The following is a 17647-nucleotide window of genomic DNA, read 5'->3' as shown; positions in this document are numbered from 1 at the left end:
GAGGCCTCGCCGCCACAAAGGCTCGGTCGGCCACCGCCACGTGCTGAACAGCGATGATGTCAGCGCCTCACATCCCGGCCTGCAGTCGGAGAGACGGATCCCCCGGGTCACGGTCGGTGGGTCGGGTCCTGGGGGGTTTGGGGGGGGGGGGGTCCTCCTCCTGCACGGCTTTGTTTGTTTGCGGTTTTGTGTTTGTTGAAAGTTGTTTTTGTTCCTTTCTTCATGTTCCACAGCGAGACGGAGGACAAGAAGCTGCAGCAGATCTGGTTACACGTGTTTATGTGCAGGAGAACCCGGGTTCCCTTGCAGGTTCACTTTCCCCAAAAACTAAATAAAAAAAATTATGTGTATATATATATATATGTGTGTGTGTGTGTGTGTACAGTACAGACCAAAAGTTTGGACACACTTCCCCATTTGTTTGAATGAGAAGGTGTGTCCAAACATATATTCTTGCCCACTTCTCTGTATGTTGTTCCCTTCCCTATATATATATATATTTATATATATATATAATGTGTGTATATATATATATATATATATATATATATATATATATATATATATATAATGTGTGTATATATGTATATATTTATATATATATATATATATATATATATATATATATATATATATATATATATATATATATATATGTATATATGTATGTGTATAAATATTAGTGTGTCCAAACTGGTCTGTACTATGTATATATATATATATATATATATATATATATATATATATATATATATATATATATATATATATATATATATATATATATATATATATTTTTTTTTTTTAAGGAAATCTGAAGTGAAATAAAAAAGCAGATTAAAATGAGCGCGACCTTGGGAGCATTAGACCACCATCAGTAAGTGGATAGGAAGGATGTCTACGTTTACATTCGCTCATTTGTCTCACAACTCCTGAATGCATCCTCAGTTAGGGGTTCATGACCCCTGCTGGTAGTTCTGGGAGATGACCACGGCCTGCACCAAGACCTGGGTGGGCGTACCGAGGTGTGTCGGGGTCTATGTGGAGCTGGAGGGAGAAATATGGTCATCTAGTTCCCAGAGGTGGCGGGAGGTGAAGTGCCAATAAGAGCCAGTTAAGGTCCGAAGGTGGAGTTCCTTCAGCCGAGAGGCGATAAGGCAGGCTGAGACGCATCTTCAGCGTTAGCCACCACGCAAGCAGATAATCGAGCCCAGAGTGATGGAGCGCCCAGGAAAGAGAAGGACCTCCAGCACTGAGCCCTGGGGGACGCCTGTGGAGAGGTGGCGGTGTGAGGACGCTGGTATTTCCTACGAAGATGATCACGTCAGCGAGCAATAACAAGATACAGATGTTAACTGTCATAACAAGATACAGATGTTAACAAGATACAGATGTTAACTGTGTCACTACAAGATACAGATGTTAACTGTATAATATGATAAAGATGTTAACTATATTTCATAACAAGATACAGATCTTAACTGTGTCTTAACAAGATACAGATGTTAACTGCATCACGAGATACGTTAACTGTGTCACAACAAGACACAGATGTTAACAAGATACAGATGTTAACTGTGTCACAACAAGATACAGATGTTAACTGTGTCACAAGATACAGATGTTAACTGCTTCACAACAAGATACAGATGTTAACTGTATAAGATGATACAGATGTTAACTATATTTCATAACAAGATACAGATGTTAACAAGATACGGATGTTAACTGCGTCACAACAAGATACAGATGTTAACAAGATACGGATGTTAACTGCGTCACAACAAGATACAGATGTTAACTGTGTCAAAGGCAGAACTTAAATACTTGACTAAAGGGGAGTGTTTGATTGACACGTGTCAACAGACAAAAGTTCCAGCGAGTTCCAGCAGTGGACTTCTACAACATGGAGACGCCCTTTTATACAATTTGTCCAGAAACAAACGTTTACTCCATTCTAACTCAGAAATCTACTTTAATTGAGGGAAAGTTTACATTCTTTAACATTTTCTGAAAAACCTTAGACGTATCTCAGAGTTCCCTGAAGAGCGGCCCAGGGAAATCGAGGATGCCACCAAAGGCAGGAATACGACAACAGGCGACGCCTGTGCTGGGTCTCCGAGGGTTAGTTTGGAGAACATACCGGGGACATGGGGGCTTTGTGGCCACACCACGTCTGTTTTTAGGTTTTAATTTAATGAAAAATAACGTGAATATCTTGATTATTCTGGTTTTCCAGAGGCCTTGTTAAGTATGATATATGTGCCGTTACAGGGTTGATAGTTGGTCGTAATCAGGGCTGGGGATCGATTCAACTGAATTAATTCGATTCCGATTCTTAAGATTAGGAATCGATTATCAAGATTTGGTTTGATTCGATTCCGATATCGATTTGGGTTAGTGTTATTAAAACAGTTTTTTGACCTGTTCCATGAATTACATGACTGTGTAGTTATGCAACATATTAATACTAGTATTATATTGAGATTCAACAGCAAGTATTAGCAGCTAATGATGCTGTAAGGACCAATCGGCTCCCAGAATGCTGATAAAACTGCTTTCAGAAACATCGTGGGTCAGAATTATCAAACAGATCCAGGGCAGCAAACAGAGGACACATGAAATCGTTTTTATTTTTTCCCAGATTCCAGTTTTCTTTTTTTCCATTTTTGGTCTTTTTCGGGTTTTTAATTTTCTGAGAATTTGGTTTTTAGCATTTTATGCAAATGTAACCCCAAGACAGTATATAAAGTAATGAAATATAGACAATTTATGCAATTATAACTGAAAACTTTAATGTTTCCTTACCTTTAAACATATTTAAAGGCAACAAAACATTCTTTTTTGGGCATAAACACAAAAATACCAAATGTTGTAATGTAGTGATGAAAAAAAAAATTGATCATACGAATCGATTTTTAGGAATTAATATGAGAATCAATTTAGAATCGGGAAATTGATTTTTCCATTTTTTGGTCGGAATAATAACCACTTGCATGTGTATAAAGCTGTTGACCACCACACACACACACACACACACACACACACACACACACACACACACACACACACACACACACACACACACACACACACACACACACACACACACACACACACACACACACACTCTCGTGCTGTTGAGATGTTGTGATTGGGAGAGCTGGTGTCAGCAGGGAATATGAGTCAGGTAGCATGACTTCATTGCTTTATGTGGGTATTAGGTCATCTTTCTCCCTCACTTTCCCTATTTCCACCCCCCCGCCCCCCGCCCCTCCCCCAGCCGTCTGCCCTGTCTAATCACATTGATGCTGTACAGCCAGTGACACGCCTCACGATGAGTAAGGCTCACCTCCCTCCTCGCTTCCCGTACGGCGGTGATCTCAACGCAGCGCTTTGAACTCCGGCGTCCTGCTCGCTTTTCCCTTTATTCTCGGCTGCCGCCTCTTAATTTACCACATAAAGAGTCGGTTGATTAAACGGACGATTACACTTTTCCATCTCCAAGGAGGGGGTTTCGAGTGACAAAACTGGGTCAAATTTCCTTTAAAAAAACAGATTTACGACCTCGTGTTGGAGACGCGGCGTCTCCCGCCTGATCGCTCAATTTGAGAAAATTGCGTCAAGGTTAAACGGCAAAGTGCTGCTTCACCTTTCCTCATTTCATCATCGGTGATACGGCGCATGATAGCCGGTATCTTCACTCTGCTCGTGCGCTTTCCTCCGTCACGTCTACAGGTTGTGTAGATTATCCACACAAGCAGATAAGATTAGCTCCACTCGCTAAGACTGTGAGAGAGAGACGTTTTACCGTTTCAGGGAGAAAATCTGCTCTTTTTGAATTTGATAGCGGCGACTTGGACATCTGAGAATCGGAAGAAATATCTGTGTGCTTGGGGGCAAGGTCAAAAACCACTGTTACCTCCCTACTCCTCACGTTGAACATTTAACCATCAACGGCTCATAGTATCACCAAAGACATGGGGTCATGGATATTTACGTAGCCTGGGGACCCCGTGCTGGTCTCCAGGGGTTGGAAACACCTGAAACACCTCGCCAAGGGCCACACCTTAGATCTGGCTAAGCCTGGTGGTGCCCCCTGGGTAAAGGCCCAGCCGAGTAGGCGCCTACCAATGAGGCGCGCCCTCATCCTTAGCTTCAGGGGAGCGGGGTTGGCTGGCCTCGGCCAGGTGATGGATATGTGGCTCCTTCACTCTTATCGTTTATTTTTGCCCAGATTCGCTCCACCAGAACAGGCTGGTGGCTCCACGAGGGCCCCCCCTTTTTAGTGCAGCGTTATCAGCATATTTCTCCACGTGTTTGGAAACACCTGAAACACCTTGCCAAAGGCCACACCTTAGATACGGCTGAGCCTGGTGGCACCCCCTGGGTAAAGGCCCAGCCGAGTTGGCGCCTACCAATGAGGTGCGCCCTCACCCCGGGGAGGGCCCTGCTATAGGCCTATGCTGCAGGGGGGCACCGACATGATCCACTGGACGGTGCCTCTCACCCTTCTCTTCTCCTCATCCCTTCCTCTCTTCTCCTCTTCCATTTTTATTTTTTTATAAGTATCTCATAGCCATAATTTTTGCCCATCGCTCCTGTAGTTTCTTGTGCTGGCCCCTTTTTTTTCTCTTTTGTGCATGTTTGCAGGCCGGAGCTTCAGGAGCTGCGTGCTGGCCTGCGCCCCCCCCCCCCCCTCTGGTCATCCCGCTACTGCTTCCACCTGCCTGCTGTGCTGCTGACGTCCCCGACCCCACCAGTCTGGCCCTCGGCAGGAGGGTCCCCCCTTATGAGCCTGGTCCTGCTCAAGGTTTCTTCCCTCCTAAAGGGGAGTTTTTCTTGCCACTGTTTGGCTTAAGGCTTTTCTCCCACTAGGGGAGTGTTTACCTGCCATTGTTTATGTAATAAAATAATTGCTCGGGGGTCATGATCTGGGTCTCTGGAAAGCGCCTAGAGACAACATTTGTTGTATTAGACGCTATACAAATAAAATTGAATTGAATTAAATTGGTAACCTCTGCCAGGCGATGGATATGTGACTACTTGACTATTATTGTTTTTATTTTCTCATATTCGCATCGGCATATTTCTCCACGTGGTTGGACACACCTTAGATCTGGCTGAGCCTGTTGACCCCCCAGGGGTAAAGGCCCAGCCGAGTAGGCGCCTACCAATGAGGCCCGGGCTGGAGGCTCCAGGAGAGCTGTCGGAAGTCGTCCTGCTAAAACTTCAGCAAAGAGATCAAAATTACATAAAAGAGACTTTTGCTTTCTACTTCCACCCACTCATCAAGATTCTGTAGTTTCCTACTTCATCTGAAATATTGTAGATTATGGGATGGCCAGTGTTAGAAGCCCTACTGCTCTTATTTATTGTTGTTGGTTTGTCGATTTTGCACATTTCTTTTTACCAACATGTGTTTATTTGCTGGATTATGCAATCATGTCTAAGATGAGTGACCCATTGTGCCCCGAGGTCCGAGTGCCAGTGTCGGTTTGTCACTTTTCTCAGGGAGGCGATGCCTCCGTCATTTATGAACATTAAGAATCCAAACAAAACCGTTTACAGCTCGCCAACACGGGTCGTGCAGCATTCATGTTCAGCTGTTATGCAACGATAAGCGCGTCCAGGAAGAGCTCTGCAGAGAAGCTCCAGCAGCTAATTGTTGCAGATTTGCGCTTTTTGTTTGTATTTAGTGTGGATTTGGGAATTAAACTGACGGCACCGTTCAACCGGGCCATCTGCGCGGCTTGATAATGGCGCTCGTGCTGCTAGCGCTGCCTTGAGGAACTGTTGTGCGATGCTCCCCGGCTGCCGCTGTAATTAAATTATCAATTCATGTGCAGCCCGGCGCAGGTCAGCGTATCCATCACCGGCTAAGTGGAGGCGGTGGAGTCGGAGCAGCCTCCCGGGGCCCTCCGGGGGGGCCGGAGCGAAGCCGCCGCCTCGGTTCTTTCCCTCTTTGTAAGCTTTTGCATCTGAGATGTGATGGCAGGTGTCTCATCTGTCAAGTGGAATCACATTTTCTTACAGCGAATCCATTATTTACGTCTCCTCAGACTGTATAAAAAGAACTGGACAAACCCTCTGTGACATCACACCCGGGTCGTCCCCCAACATAGACAGAGAGCAAAACAAACAAGTCTGGCAGGTGGCGGGAGACCGAGGGGCCACTCTTGATTGGCTGGTTTGACACGATCCAGGAAGTGGGGATGGCTGCAGTTCCTAATCTGACCATTAGGGGCCAGCTTCAAAAGGGCGCCGGCCTCCTTTGACTCCTGGGGGCGGGGCCAGAAAGACGGGGCCACAAGGACGGGGCCAGAAAGGCGGGTCTAGAAAGACGGGACCAGAAAGACCACAAAGCGACAAAAACTGTAGAACAAGGACATGGATGGTCCAAAGGAGCCAAGAGGCCTAACTTTGATTGACAGGAACTGGGCGTGTCCCAGGAGACGGGTGACATCACAGATGACATCACAGATGACATCACAGATGGTCTATCCAGTGATGTTATTTATCAGCTTGAATTTACACCCTGCTCAGATAATAATGACGTCATCTTCCATCTTCTGCAGCAGCCACCAGTAGTTTCTCCATCCGGCTGAAATCAACCTAATAAACCTAATAAAGTGTTTGTTCCAGTTCCTCGGAGACCAGGATTTACAGGGGACCTATAAGGAAAAACAAATTTTCGCTTGCTTTAACATATATAAAGTGGTCTCCCCTCAGCCTGCCAACTCCAGCCGTCCAGTGTGATGTGGCTTCTACGAGCCGTTCAGATTCTGCTCCCGTTGTTACGTAACCAAAATGCGATTTAGATCGGTTGGCCTCCGATGTGTGAAACCACGCCCACAACTAACTCCGCCGGCCGGAGCTTCTGCCATTTTTTCGTAGCGGTGTATCGCGTCATTCAGGCAGCCAATCAGCACATGCCTCATTATCGCCCACTCAGAATCCTGCATAGATAATGAGGTGAGAGAATGGGATGATAAAGACATGGATCAGAGGCTGAATGTCTAATTTATTTAGCAAAAACAATCAAAAGCTTGTTTTTAAGACATTCAAGGCCTGTTTAAAATATGTATTAGATGCCATAATAGGTCCCCTTTAAAAAAAGAAGGTTAAAAAAGACCAGAAAAAACATCATTTATAATGAAAATATCTTTTCCACCCAAGACCAAAAGGTATGCATTAATGTATTCTTTTATGTGATTTAATGTGATTTGATGTGGTGTGGTTTTTGTGTGATTTGATTTGATTTTGTGTGATTTGATGTGTTTGTGTGATTTGATGTGATTAAGTGTGGTTTTAATGTGATTTGGTATGATTTTAATGTGATTTGATGTGATTTTGTGTGATTTGATTTGATTTTGTGTGATTTTTGTGTGATTTTTGTGTGATTTTGTGGACCGTAACCAGCCATTTTTTCGTAGCTTTCGTAGTTTTTCGCGTCATTCAGGCAGCCAATCAGCACAGTGCCTCATTATCGCCCACTCAGAATCCGGCATAGATAGTGAGGTTAGAGAATGGGAAGATAAAGACATGGCTCAGAGGCTGAATTTCTAATTTATTTAGCAAAAACAATCAAAAGCTTGTTTTAAAGACATTGAAGGCCTGTTTAAAATATGTATTAGATGCCATAATAGGTCCCCTTTAAATTTGATTGATTTGATTGATATTCACCAGATAAATAAAGGTGGTACAATCAAAGCTGGTGCAGTATTTTCTTTATTTGCCTCTAAACCGAGTGATTTCTTCTCCTCTCCAGGTTTATTGTCTCCACCTGCTTTGACCGGGTGACCTTGCGGGGGAGCCGTGCGCGCTCTGGCCGCCAGGGGGCGCGCTCGGGCAGCCTAATCAAGGCAGGTGGCAGCTGGCTGGCTCGGTTCGGCTGGGCTGGAGCTGCAGCAGCATTGTTAATAAAAACACGGCGGCCGCAGGAGCCGGTGATGAGCTCGGAGGAAGAGACGCGCCTGGAGCCGCTGACGGAGGACTGGAGGACTGGAGAGCTGGAGGTAGGAACCGGGACCCCGGGGGGCTCGGGGCTTGGGTGTGGGGGGGAGGTGAGGCGGTTCATGAACTCTCTGACCCGACAGTGAAGAGTTTCCCTGCCGGAGGATGGCGCCGCGCGTCCTCGCTGCGCGGCTGCATGGGACCCGGGGGCGATGCGGCCGTCCGGCCGGCAGGGGGCGCCAGAGAGGCCGTCTGGTCTGGCCGGTGTTCTGTCGATTTCTGCTGTCGAAAAATGCTCCCTGTCCAGCCTGGGATAGTGGATGTTGGGGTGATAATGGTGTTCATAGACTGAGGGACTCACAGGACTTTCTCAGAAAATTAAAATTAAAATTCAAGAACTAATTCAATGAAAAACACTGTTGTATATAGAGCAATTTCATCATGGAACACTTCCTTTTAAATATTAGGAGCATTCCAAACAAGAAATCATTTAAAAAACATGTTAAGTCATTTTTTAGATTGGAGAGTTAATAGTGTTATGTTATCATTTTGGGAACTGTGATTTTTTTCTTTTCTTTTTCTTCTTTTCTTTTCTTTTTAATTGCAATTGGATCTGTGTTTTGTAACTGGAATTGTATGTTATTGTGTATTGTTGTTTATATTGTACTTTTTAAATAGGACCCCAGGAAGACTAGCCTGGCGTTTGTGCGTCGGCTAATGGGGATCCTTAATAAACATAAAACATAAAACATAAAATTAGAATATTGTGATAAAGTTCTTTTTTTTATGTAATGCAATAAAAAAAACAAAAAGGTCATACATTCTGTATTCATTACAAATCAACTGAAATATTGCAAGCCTTTTATTATTTTAATATTGCTGATTATGGTTTACAGTTTAAAATTAAGATTCCCAGAATATTCTAATTTTTTGAGATAGGATATTTGAGTTTTCTTAAGCTGTAAACCATGATCAGCAATATTCAAATAATAAAAGGCTTGCAATATTTCAGTTGATTTGTAATGAATCCAGAATGTATGACATTTTTGCATTACAGAAAATAAAGGACTTTATCACAATATTCTAATTTTCTGAGACAGGCCTGTACTCTCTGATAATATGGTTATGACATTTGAACAAATGATGGAGAGATATTCTCTCCACATGACTTCTTTCGTTATTTACAGATAAGGCACTATATCTTGCACAGTACTGCCTTGGTTGAGAACCATAAAAGCTCTCCTATTGAGAAATTATTATTTTTAACAGGAAGACGGGTATCTGTAAGCCTGTTTTATAAAGCTCTGTGTTTCACACCCCCGGTTGGGCTGGACAAGCTTAAAGGCACATGGGAGAAGGAGCTAAACATCATAATTGATGATGAAGAATGGAAGGATGTCTGGAGAGATGTTAAATCAATTGCACCCAAGCAATACAGTTCAAAATTATACACAGAATGCACATATCCCCCAACCGTAGACATAATTTCAATCCTACTCTCTCACCCATGTGCCTTAAATGCAAGATAGAAATTGGTACCCTTACTCATTGTTTTTGGTCATGTCGTAAACTGCAGGTGTATTGGTCTGATGTGCTTTCTGAAATAGAAAGGATATTGGGTTTAAAACTGGAGATGGACCCCGTATCTCTTGTATTGGGCGTCCCAAGGCAACACTTAATATCAAAATATAATCGGAGGCTGTATTGTATTCTGATTTACGCAGCAAGGAAGAATATTTTATTGCAGTGGATCAATGAAAAAGTACCAACTGTTAAAGGCTGGCAAAGAGTGGTGTTTGATCTGGTGCCATTAGAGTACCTTACATGTGTATTACATTCTAAAACAGACCAATTCTATAAAGTTTGGGAGCCCTACTTGAACTATGTAGAGCCTGATGTCTCGGTCATACTATACATTTTTATTGTAACCCAGGGTATTATTTATATGGATCTGAGCTGGTGTTTTTTTTTTTTTTTTTTTGTTCTGTTTATTTGTTTGCCTGTTTTGGTTGTTATTTCTGTGGATCATACTACGTATACATTCTTAACTTGTAAAAGTGAAAAATTAATAAAAATATTGTTAAAAAAAAAGAAGCTACCTAATGGTTTTCTACCTTTTGTAGAGCTACAATTTTACTGTGTTTTACTCCCTAGCCCACGTCCTTTTCCCCCAATTGGTCCTTGTCGCTTGCCAGGCCGTCATTTTAAATAAGAATGTGTTCTTAATGACCTGCCTGGTTAAATAAAGGGGAATGAATGAATCGATATCAAATAAAGCGATAGAATTGTTTTTCTCTTTATCGTATAATGTTCAAAGTGTAATGCAATTCATGTCAAGGGTAATGTATTTTGAAGGATCAAATACTCAAAATCCCATATTATCAATTTTACATCAATATTTCAGGGGTAGCATAATTTGATAGTCCAGTAACGTCCTATCAAATGATGCTCCCGTCACTTAATGCATTCAGATAAGATTACTAATCACCTCACTGCCACTGTAGGATGAAGCAGCATCCTTACACCCCCAATTTATCAATTTTTAATCAATATTTCAGGGGTAGCATAATTTGATAGTCTAGTAACATACTATCAAATAATGCTCCCGTCACTTAATGCATTCAGGGCACGGGAAGCATCTAAAATTATCTCTGCTGGCTTGATATAAATATATATCTTCTTGGGATGCATAAAATTATGGGCGTGGCAATCAAACTTTGAAAATGGACTGTGCAGAACCACAAAGTAGCAGTTCTGGACGGGTAGCATGGATTGACAGAACCCCGGCAGGGGGCGCCAGAGAGGCGCGGCTGCAGCCTGCATCACGAGGCGAGCACGCTGCAGGATAAAACACACACCCCAGTGTTTATGTGTTTTATGTCCGACACCCAGCTTCACATCTGCGGGGGAATAAACAACCTGGTGTTTCTGCACCACAAAGGTTTACGTGCAGCAAAAAAGAGAGAGAGAGAGAAGCTGTACTGCAGATATTAAATCCAGCTGGGATTCCACCCCTGATGGGTAGATTTGTAGGTCTTGAACTACTTCTTTGTGTTCTTGGTCTTGTTTCTCGGATAATTGAGATGTCGTTGCACCAAGGTGAATCTGGGGATCAGCAGTTCTTCCTCTTGTTAATGTACAGTTTTGTAAACTAATTTTTTTTGATGCATCTGCATGTGTGTCTGTATTTAATTACAGTTTTGCGTTTATAACGGCCTTGTTTGAATAAATATATGAATAATATTTGCATATCGTGGTTGATTAAGCATCAGGTCCATTTCAGTGATGCTGATATACGGTGTAATCTGATTACTATAATGCAATTTTGATCTTTAATATTTCAAATTCAGGTTTCATCTCCAAATTAAGTCCAATTTAAATCAGTAACATTTACTATTCATGACTTTTCTGAGGTGGAGGGGGGTGTTGGAGCTGGTTATTCTGTTAGAGAACTTTGGGACTAGTTAGTAGTCGTGTCAATCCTTAAAAGCACTGGAGTCAATCCTCCAATAGTGTAGAAATAGCGGTAGTGCAGTCGCCACACGTATCTGATCTCAGCTGATGGATGAAAACATTTATAGTGAGTTCAACATCATCATCCACTTCTCTGTGTTATTGAGCTGCAGTTGAAAACAAGCTCATATGGAAACTAGCTGAACCAGGATGGAGCTGATGTTCTACAACTCTAGGTTTCTCTTTGCTCTTGAGCTGAACTAGTCCTGGTCTTGATGCTCTCTGGTCTCGGTTTAGGTGGTCTTGACTACAAGTCTACTGATGGGTGAGAACAAAAAGCTGAAAATGTCAGCCATCCAGGCCCCTGCGGGTGCAGGTAGAGGTTCCCTCCTGGTGTCCTCTCCAGCCGCCGGTACCAGCCAGTATCAGACCACAGGAGCATTTGCATCCCCGTATCTTCACCTCTGCTGTCGGCCTCGGTGGATTTATGGGCCTCCGGTCACCGCGTGTGAATCCGGAGGACGAGCATTACAGATGTAGACCAGGGGCCTGTACTACGAAGCAAGTTCAACATATCCAGGATATCTTTTCCTTATCCAGATTCACTAAGCGGGACAATTGCAATCACGCTAAGCGGTCACACGACGGTGGTTATCAACTCGGTATATCAACCCAGGTTTCTCCAATCTGGATATGAGCGCGTGCACATAAAAGGGGCAGTGTTTTCAGCGCATGACCAATCGCAAGCATGGAGAAGTCCGCTGTCAGAGCCGCTTATTTCAGTAGCGAAGAGCAAACTATAATTTTACGGAAATATGATGAGTATAGGCATATAATACAGGCAAAAAGCAACACAGTTGCAGCTGCAAAATGCAGGAAAGACAGCTGGCAAAAGATCGCTGACTGTATAAATGCGTAAATTCATAGGGATATAAACATATATTTGAATATTCTGGGAATCTTAATCTTAAACTGTAAACCATGATCAGCAATATTAAAATAATAAAAGGCTTGCAATATTTCAGTTGATTTGTAATGAATCCAAAATGTATGACATTTTTTTTGTTTTTGTGTTTGCATTACAGAAAATCACAATATTCTAATTTTCTGAGACAGTCCTGTATATATTGGTTCTATAACTATTGTTGTTGACCGATAACTTGTGCTGATGCTGTACCAAAGAATTGGGTTTTTTTTATTTTTTTTATTTTTTTTATTATTTTTTCAGGAGGGGGGTATTTAGTATTTTAAAGTGACTTCTCAGAATGTTCGAGGGACGAAATTGAAAATCCCTTTTTTGCTATCCCCTTACAAATGCATCTTCTTTTTCATTTCTTCTTGATTTATTTATTTAATTGGTATTAGTTTTGGATTGACTGTACATCGGATTTTGGGTGATGATTTGTTTTATTTATTCATTGATTGATTTATTTTTTATTTTCTCCTCCACCTCTTTTTTCTTTTTTTCCTTTTTTTTTGGATCGTTCATAGGTACTCATCAGGGAAAGCAAAGGGGTTTTGGTGGTCCCTGAATACGCGTTCTCTTCGGAGGGATCCTCTCACGATCCGCGCACCAAGCTCCACTTCACCAAGCTTCTCTTCGAAAGGGCATGTCATTTTCCAAGAGAGCTGATTGGTCAGTGGGCGGTGCTTTTACACCCGGCGATCTGTATCTCGAACATAACCTGCTCCGGAGCAGGTTAGCGGTTCAGCATAAGTTACCATGGCGATGTGCCCCGCTAAGAAGTGAACCACCGTCGTAGTCCTGAAAACCCAGGGTTAAACCTGAAGTTACCTCGCTAACCCCAAATCCCGCTTCGTAGTACAGGCCCCTGGTGTGATATTTCTCGCCGTGTTCGCACATTCAGCGTTCAGTGGGCTCATGATGATTCAACCTCATTTCAAGACTTATTTTATGAAGTTTCCACTGGTTCAGATCATACTGTATAAGAAGAACTGGACAACATCCCTGTGATGTCACTCAGGTTTTTGAAGCCTGTTTTTTCTCCTTGAATGTTACATAACATTTATCTTGAAATGCTTAGTTCCTGGAAGTCCTCGACCCAGAAACAGTGATGCTGGAACTCAATTGTTCCGACTTCAGCTGAAATTAGCCCGGATCGTCCCTGAGGTACCTGTTTCATTTAACGTTATGGTCATTTTGGAAGCTGCAAAGCATCATGGGTAGCTTGTACAGCTATTCACAGCAACATCAGGAGTTCTTGATGGAGAAAAAAGAGCAGATGCTTATTTTAACTTGTGCGTCCAGTCGCTAGGGCTGGGCGATATGGACCAAAAGTCATATCTCGATATTTTCTAGCTGAATGGCGATACTCAATATATATCGATATTTTTTCTGTGCCATAATTGGGGTTTCCCCCAAAGCATTATAGCATAGCATCTCTGTTAGCTTCATTTTTTCTGAGGCAAACCCTTAAAAAAACAGTCAGTTTTAATACTAAGCCTCGTGCCAAATGTCACACAGGTTCCTTTATTAACAGAGGTCTGCACAATATCAAAATGTATAAAACAAATGAAATAAAAATAAACTGCCTGCATATATAGAATAAAAATGCTTGTTGAATAAAATAAAACAAATATCCCTTTCCTGCATAACAATTGAATTAAAATACACTGTGCAATTAATACAATGTAGAGTCTACATTGTAGACAGTAACAGGCAGACTTTTCCACTGAGGTTGACAAAAAAAAAGATTTATTATTTTTTTTTTAATAATCGATATAAATTATATTGTCTCGTACCATATTGCGTTTGAAAATATATCGATATATATTAAAATCTCGATATATCGCCCAGCCCTACCAGTTGCCCCAAGTGGGAGGTTGTTGACGTTGAGCCGTTTGGCGTTTTGTTGCTAGACACGCCCCCTGTGACATCATCACCCACTGGTTTTCTGAAGACTCCTTATGAGTGTGAGCTACTTCGATAAACATTTGAAGCCCCAGAAATGTGGTTTTGAACTCTGCCACGGTCGAGTAGTTGAGGATGTGGCCTCTGACTCCCTCCGTAAACGCTCCCTTCCTCTCACGCCGCTGATTGATGTAATGAGACGCGGATTATCTGCTTGGACCCATCTACGACCTTCATGTCCGATGGCACCTCGTGCTTCCCATCATTTCCCATCATTTCCTTCATCGTGTTAAATAACGAGCGTCCTGCTCGGCTGTAATTCGATTAGCATGCTAAGCAAAACAGAAGCTGGCAGAGACGTTTGAAGTCTCTGGGACAGGAAGCCGGACTGATGCTGAAACAGACGCAGAAGAAGCTGCACGGTCAAAGCTTTGGGGGGGCAACAGGTGTATTTAAGAAACATGATTTAATTCAGTTAAACACTTCTGTTTATGATAAAATGTTCTGTTTGAGGGAGTTTATATTTCCATGTAATGATCATGTTGCCGGAGCTGCAGCACCTGAGTTTCAGATGACGGATATTGGACCGCCGACATAAATGAGACCCCCAGAGTTAGGGCACTAGCCCTAGTTTCAGCTCTGCTAGTCCTCGTTTCGTCTCTGCTGCTACTTTTGTTTCCCTCCGTTTACAATAAAATGTTCTGTTTGAGGGATCAGAGGAGTTTATAATACTTCCGTGTACTGATCATGATCATGTTGCTGGAGCTGCAGCACCTGAGCTTCAGGTGGTTTTAAGATGACGGACATCTGCACATCTAAATAAACAAGACTTCCGAGTTCGGACACGTGATCCGTAAACGTTTCTGATGCAGGAACAACGGTCCGAGGTCGCAGGTCGGGGGAGGAGCCGGAGCTGCAGGTGATGTCGCCTCCAGCTGGACTCCGTCGGCTCGGGGGAGTTACGCAACATCCTGTTATCTCGTTTGTTGTAATAACAACATTAATCGTGTTATGCTGTTTGGGGAAAGGTTAATCCGATCTTTACATCTCAAGGACACAACGTTTTGTGCTGTTAATCTGGTTAAACGGGTCGTTTCAGCCTTGGATCGGCTGAAGGACCCGGAGCCCAGAGTGGATAAACTTGGGGATCCCTGGAGACCCGGGCCTGCTGGGACCTGCAGCCAATCAGGGCTCTGCTAACTCACGTTTTGCCTTTGCTAGCCGTCGTTTCGGCGTCAGCTAGCCCTCGTTCGGGCGTCTGTTAGCCCTCGTTCCGGCGTCTGCTAGCCCTCGTTCCGGCTCCTGCTAGCCCTCGTTCCGGCGTCTGCTAGCCCTCGTTCCGGCTCCTGCTAGCCCTCGTTCCGGCGTCTGCTAGCCCTCGTTCCGGCGTCTGCTAGCCCTCGTTCCGGCGTCTGCTAGCCCTCGTTCTGGCCCTGCTAGCCCTCGTTCCGACCCTGCTAGCCCTCGTCTCGCCTCTGCTAGCCCTCGTCTCGCCTCTGCTAGCCCTCGTCTCGCCTCTGCTAGCCCTCGTCTCGCCTCTGCTAGCCCTCGTCTCGCCTCTGCTAGCCCTCGTCTCGCCTCTGCTAGCCCTCGTCTCGCCTCTGCTAGCCCTCGTCTCGCCTCTGCTAGCCCTCGTCTCGCCTCTGCTAGCCCTCGTCTCGCCTCTGCTAGCCCTCGTTCCGACCCCTGCTAGCCCTCGTTCCGACCCTGCTAGCCCTCGTTCCGACCCCTGCTAGCCCTTGTTCCGACCCCTGCTAGCCCTCGTTCCGACCCTGTTAGCCCTCGTTCCGACCCTGTTAGCCCTCGTTCCGACCCTGTTAGCCCTCGTTCCGACCCTGTTAGCCCTCGTTCCGACCCTGTTAGCCCTCGTTCCGGCGTCTGCTAGCCCTCGTTCGGACGTCTGCTAGCCCTCGTTCCGGCGTCTGCTAGCCCTCGTTCGGACGTCTGCTAGCCCTCGTTCCGGCTCTGCAAGTCCTCGTTTTTGCCTCTGTTAGCCCTCGTTTCCCGTCCTCGCTTCGGCCCTGCTAGCCCTCATTCCGACCTCGGCTAGCCCTCGTTCCGGCGTCTGCTAACCCTCGTTCCGACCCTGCTAGCCCTCGTTCCGACCCTGCTAGCCCTCGTCTCGCCTCTGCTAGCCCTCGTCTCGCCTCTGCTAGACCTCATCTCGCCTCTGCTAGCCCTCGTTCCGACCCCTGCTAGCCCTCGTTCCGACCCCTGCTAGCCCTCGTTCCGACCCCTGCTAGCCCTCGTTCCGACCCCTGCTAGCCCTCGTTCCGACCCTGTTAGCCCTCGTTCCGGCGTCTGCTAGCCCTCGTTCCGGCGTGTGCTAGCCCTCGTTCCGACGTCTGCTAGCCCTCGTTCCGGCTCTGCAAGTCCTCGTTTTTGCCTCTGTTAGCCCTCGTTTCCAGTCCTCGTTTCGGCATCTTCTAGCTCTCGTTTTGGCCCTGCTAGCCCTCGATTTTGACCCTGCTAGTCTTCGTTTTTGCCTCTGCTAGCCCTCGTTTCCAGTCCTCGTTTCGCCTCCTGCTAGCCATCGTTTCGCCTCCTGCTAGCCATCGTTTCGCCTCCTGCTAGCCCTCGTTTCGCCTCTGCTAGCCCTCGTTTTTGCCTCTGTTAGCCCTCGTTTCCAGTCCTCGTTTCGCCTCCTGCTAGCCATCGTTTCACCTCCTGCTAGTCCTCGTTTCGCCTCCTGCTAGTCCTCGTTTCGCCTCCTGCTAGTCCTCGTTTCGCTTCTGCTAGCCTTCGTTCCGACCCTGCTAGCCCTCGTTTCCAGTCCTCGTTTCGCCTCCTGCTAGCCCTCGTTTCGCCTCTGCTAGCCCTCGTTTAGCCTCTGCTAGCCTTCGTTCCGACCCTGCTAGCCCTCGTTTCCAGTCCTCGTTTCGGCCCCGCTAGCTTTCGTTTCAACACTGCTAGCCCTTGTTTCGGATGTTGGTTTGATAGCGACACTTGAAAAAAGCTAAGCCAGGCAAGGTAAAATGGATAACCTTCAAATGGGAAAAAAGGTGGGCGTGTCCCCGCCGGCTGCCAGGGCTGTTGGGTCCTCCTCTTTACAGCACGTCGCTGTGCAATGAGAAACCTCTGGTGTCACGAGGGAGTTGTCCAGTTCTTACTAGACAGCCTGCGGTTCCATCCAGTGACTCAGCTGGAAATTCACACCAGAACCAGGATCCTCCCTCAGCCTGCGGGCCCTGCCCCGCGCCCAAAACCAGAGGTGCCGTCCGGGCCCTCGTTTAACCACGACTCGTACTTACACACATACAAACACACACACACACACACACACACACATGAATGGACCTGCTTCCATTTCCATGGTGAGGACTAAACACACACAGAAAACGTCTTTTTCCTCTGCTTCAGAACTTG

General features: G+C 45.0%; 1 protein-coding gene across 1 annotated transcript in view; it reads left to right on the top strand.

Moving 5' to 3' along the window:
* Positions 1-7894: 7894 nt before the first annotated feature.
* Positions 7895-17647, top strand: part of lmna (lamin A) — a 62205-nt gene continuing 52452 nt past the window's right edge. The window contains exon 1 of the mRNA XM_061717406.1: positions 7895-8018. The gene's annotated coding sequence lies outside the window, so the exon portion shown is untranslated. The remainder of the gene's footprint in view (positions 8019-17647) is intronic.

This window comes from Cololabis saira, chromosome 3 (assembly GCF_033807715.1).
Source record: "Cololabis saira isolate AMF1-May2022 chromosome 3, fColSai1.1, whole genome shotgun sequence".
Classification (NCBI taxonomy): domain Eukaryota; kingdom Metazoa; phylum Chordata; class Actinopteri; order Beloniformes; family Belonidae; genus Cololabis; species Cololabis saira.
This window is presented reverse-complemented; position numbering and strand designations above follow the sequence as displayed.